Below are 5,161 nucleotides of genomic sequence, written 5' to 3' on the forward strand. Positions count from 1 at the left end.
TCCCTCCACCACTGCCCATTCTCCACCACCACTGATCCCAGTATCCTTCCCCTCTCATCCCCCCCAGCCCCGCCTCTGTGGCAAGGCATTCCCTTTTGTTCTCTCTCTCCTTTTGGGTGCTGTGGTTAAAACCAACAAAATTTTCTATCATTATAATGATCTCTCTAGGCTCACGTCCTAAAAGTTCCTTCATAATGCGTATGGGAGAGAAGTATTATTTGAGTCCATTATCAGTCATTTGAGATGGTTTCAGTCAAGCAGAGAACAGGAATGAACAGTGAACAATAATCGTGGTTGGGTAGGAGGTGGGGAAAAGAAATGTTTCCCAAATGTTAATCATTTGAATATCAACATATGGATTTCAACTGTATCCTTATCACATCCGTATTATATTTACTTATATTTCTTGAAATCAACTTCTCCAATTAAAATTTTCTAACTTTCAAATTTTAAATACATTCATATAAATGGAAATATTCCTCTCAATGCCATTATCATAGATGATAAAAAGTAATCCTACATGGGGTCCAGAGCAATAGGACAGTGGGTAGGTCACTTGTCTTGCATGCAGCTGACCTGGGTTTGATCTGACCTGGGCATCCCATATGGTCCCCCAGGAATGCCAGGAGTTAATTCCTGAGTGCAGAGTCAGGAGTAATCCCTGGGCACCAGCAGGTGTGGCCCTCAAAGCAAATCGTTATCATCAATCTAATCCTACAAAAGGATTATCTTTCAGTAAAAGTGCCATTAATTCTAATGAACTGCTGTAGCCAGGAGAAAATTTTAACCAAGAAAATTTTCTTGGTTAAGAGAGAGGTTAGGGTTTGTTCTTCAAGCCCATATTCTCTCTAGGACATGTACCTCGCTTTGTCTCTATGTTTCTTTGCTTGCCTATTTCCATCTGGAGAAGCCTATGTTCTCTCTTGAATTCCACATTTCTCCCTTTCTCTCCTCCAATATTTTTCTAAATAAATTTCAATTAAAAACCACCTTGCCCACAAAAAAAGATTTAAAAAAAGTGAGCTTAGTGTTGAAGAATGTTAATAATAGGCCCAAATGAGACTTTCTTTTACATGCAATCCACACTTGACAGAGAACTAGAAAAGAAATTACCATAGCCCCTAGCCCCAAATTTTCAAAGTAAAAATAAAACAAGGGGCTGGAGCAATAGTACAGCAGGTATGGTGCTTGATTTGCACACGACTCTGGCTACGATCTCTGGCACACCATATGGTCCCCCGAGCTCACCAGTATTTTGTGAGCACAGATTCAAGAGTAATCCCTGAGCATTGCTGGATGTGGCCCTCAAACCTAAAAAACAAAATAAAAAAATGAAAACAAAAAGTCTGAAGATATAGTACAGGTGTAAATAAATATGGTTCCCTGAGATCCATCCCTGAGATCCATCAGCAGCGATCCTGATCACAGAGCCAGGAGGAAGTCCTGAGCACTGCTGGGTGTGGTCCCCAAACAACAACGAAATATTGGGGTTACACCTGGCAGTGATCGGGGCTATTACTACTGACATGGTGCTCAGAATCACTCCTGATGGTGCTTGGGGGACCATATGATGTTGGGGATAGAAACTAGGCCTCCTGCAAACAGAGCATAAAACTCGTTAAGCTATTTCTCCAGTCCTGGGAACTATTTTATTTTGATGTGAATATTTGTTATTTTATGCATGTCCACTTACCACCAAAAATTATACCTGTATAACTTAAAGTAATTCTATGTATCCAAAAGAATGTGGTACATGTCGTATCTTTGAAAATAAAGATGTAAGTATCAGGGTAAATTAGACTTAAGACATGGTGTTACAGTGTGTTATTGATACCAGAGGTAAATGAAAGAAACAAATAGGAAGATCTTCAAAAAACTGACTTTGGAAAGGGAAATGTGTTTGATATTTGCATGACTGAGACATAAACCTGAAAGCTTTGTAACCTTTCCCACAGTGATTCAATAAAAAAAAAAAAAAACTGACTTTGGAGCTGGAGTGATAGTAGAGCAGGCAGAGTGCTTGCCTTATACCCAGCAGACCCAGGTTCAATCCCCAGCACATATGTGGTTCCCTGAGCCCAACTCTGAGCACAGAGCCAGAAGTAAGCCCTCAGCATAGTCAAACCAAACCAAAACAAAGGGCTGATCTCTAAGCATGATGTTCAGGGAATGACTCCTGGGAGTGCCTGTGGGTCATGCTGTTCTGGGGTCTGAACCCCAACCTCTGGCATGCGGAGCATGTGATCCAAGCCTCTGAGCTCTCCCCAAGTCCTGTTACTTTTTACAATCATTAGACATCTGAGTCTCTCACAGGTATTTAGGGAAATTCAGAACCTCTTATTAGGAAAGATGAAAATACCATCAGTAGAAATTTACCCTGAAGAAGTCCATGTAAAAGTTACTAGATCAGTGAACAAAGACAATGTTGGCAAACCTTGCAAACCTTGACCTCGTGTGATGCAAAGAGCAAACCTTTTCTCTGTGAAGGGATCTCCGAAGTTAAAGGAAATAGTTAAAAGATTAAAATAAATTTTTAAAGATTTAAAATAAATCTCTTCGAGAGGGTTTAAGTTGGGGCCAGAGATGAGTACAGGAGGTGAGATGCTTACCTTAACTGACTCCAGTTCCATTTCCGACACTGCACAGGACCCCCAAGCACTACCAGGAGTGATTCTTGAACACAAAGAAAGAAGGAAAACTTGAGCACCATCTAGTGTAGCCCAAACCAATCCCCAGCCCCCTCATAAGGAAGGGGTTTATATCAGCCATGGAAAAGATTCCAGAAGTCTTCATCACCCTCCCACCTAGCCTCGTTAGGTGCTGAGGCTCCATGCACACAATTTAACAGAGAACCAGTTCCTGACTGCAGCTGGTTATTCATTTGTGATTCCTTTTCCCATTTGTGAACCAGACACGGCAACTTCTAAACGATCAACTGGTTTTCCTTTGTGCCTCGTTCCTGTGCATTCACAGAGATTGCCAATAACATGATGATGACGATGATGCTGCTGAGGGGCCAAGCGTGGTGGTACTTATATGGGGGACCATATATGGTACTGGGATTCAAACTAGGGCCATCACATGCTAGAGGCAAGCACCTTACCCTCTGGATTGTCTCTTTGGCACCAATTATTTTTACTTTCAATCCGAGCGAAACATAATAGGAACCCTATCGCTGCCAAATGCTAAATAGAAATAATTGGGGGTTCTCTACTGTATTAGACAATCTGCCTGCAAAAAAAAGAGGGTTAACCTCATTAGTAATATATGCCATTAGCACTGGCCAATTTTCTTTCCAGTATAGATGGTACCTTTTACCAACAGAGTAAAACTGTCAGTCTTTTGAAGTAATTTCTCTTAAGACTTACCTGTGCAACCTGTTGAGTGGGAAGGGAAGGTGAACCCAGGGTCCAGGCTCTGTTTCACTGAATCTGACCGTCTGTCCAAAGACACTGCTTTTTATGCATCCTCGGCAGCTAATGACTAACAGCTGCGGCATACCACCCTCTGAACTTCCCATCACTTAGTGTGGCCTCCCAGATATTCAGTGCTTTCAGGGAGAAGGGGCCTCTATAGTCCCCTGCTCTTTGTCCTCCAGGGCCCTCCACCACCCAGTGTGTTGCTAACTCAGCAGATGGTTCCCTGGTGTGAGATCCGATTTTTCCCCCTCTTGATCACCAGCCTTTCTAAGATCAGACTTAGGTAGATAAAGAACTAGGCCTGGGGACATATTTCTGGTCTTTAAAAAAATTTTTTTAATTGAATCACTGTGAGATAAACAGTTACAATGTTGCTCATGATTGGGTTTCAGTCATAGGATGCTGCAACAATCCACTGACCCTTCACCAATGTGCATTTCCCACCACCAATGTCTCCAGTTTCCCTACTGCCATCCCCCCATCCCCAATACCCAACCCCAGCCTACTTCTATGGCAGGCACTTCTCTCTCTCTCTCTCTCTCTCTCTCTCTCTCTCTCTTTCTAACGCACACACACACACGCACACACACACACACACACATTATCATGTATATCCCTTTACTCAATTCTTGTCCACAGTGACTATTTCCAACTATCATTGTCATAGCGGTCCCTTTTCTATCCTAACAACCCCCCTCTACTTGTGACAAGTTTCCAACAATGGACCAGTCCTTCTGGTCCTTGTTACTACTATCCTTGGATATTAGTCTCATACTGTTTTTTTTTTTTATATACTGTGTTCTTAATTCTTTTTTTTTATATCCTACAAATGAGTGCAATCATTCTATGTCTGTCCCTCTCCTTCTGACTCATTTCACTCAGTATGATACTCTCCATGTCCATCCATTTGTAAGCAAATTTCATCACTTCTTTTAGGAAGTTTTTGTTTATTTCTTCTTCCCATTTTTGATGGGGTTGGATTTTTTTCTTGTAAAGTTCTACCAGTGTTTCATACATCTTTGATATTAACCTCTTGTCAGATGGGTATTGGGTAAATTATTTTTCCCATTCTGTGGGCTGTCTTTGTATCTTGGTCACTGTTTCTTTTGAAGTACAGAAGCTTTTTAATTTAGTCCCATTTATTTATCTTTACATGTATGGTCTTATAGTGGAAGTTTAGCCTGTTATGATTACTACAAAATCAGAACAATGAAAATATTTGCAAGTGAGGTCTTTTGTTTCAAGGGAGCCATTACACTTCCAGTCAGAAAGCAGCTGGAATTAGGGTGCAAAACCCAGAATTGTTAGGCTAGGAAAATAGCTCAAAGGGCTAGAGTATATGTTCTGTATGCAAGAGATCCAGATTTGATTTGATTTCTAGCACCACATGGTCTGGATAGAGCCCAAAGGGCGGGGGGGGGGGGAGGAGAAATAAAACAGGAATCAAAAAAGAATGTAGAGACCATAACAATTTGATGAAACTGAATCAATTTCACGCCTGGGTCTCCTGAAACTGAGTCTGGAATGAAGAGATTCCTACCAATGGCTTTGAGACTATGATAATCTAAAATGTCATATTCCTTATTGAAATTTTGAGAAATTCAGTATCCAAATTTCTCCCTTTCTCCTTCCCTCTCTTACTGATTTTTTTTGGCTTTTGGGGTCACACCAGGCAATATTCAGGGGTTACACCTGGCTCTGCATTCAGGAATTACTGCTGGGAGTGCTTGGGAGACCATATG

General features: G+C 41.4%; 1 pseudogene; it reads right to left on the bottom strand.

Annotated features, from left to right (window-relative positions):
* Window positions 1-4,560: 4,560 nt before the first annotated feature.
* Window positions 4,561-4,644, bottom strand: LOC130030860 (uncharacterized; annotated as a pseudogene).
* Between the last annotated feature and the right edge of the window lie 517 nt (window positions 4,645-5,161).

Source organism: Sorex fumeus, unplaced genomic scaffold (genome assembly GCF_029834395.1).
Source record: "Sorex fumeus unplaced genomic scaffold, SorFum_2.1 ptg000044l, whole genome shotgun sequence".
In the NCBI taxonomy this organism is placed as follows: domain Eukaryota; kingdom Metazoa; phylum Chordata; class Mammalia; order Eulipotyphla; family Soricidae; genus Sorex; species Sorex fumeus.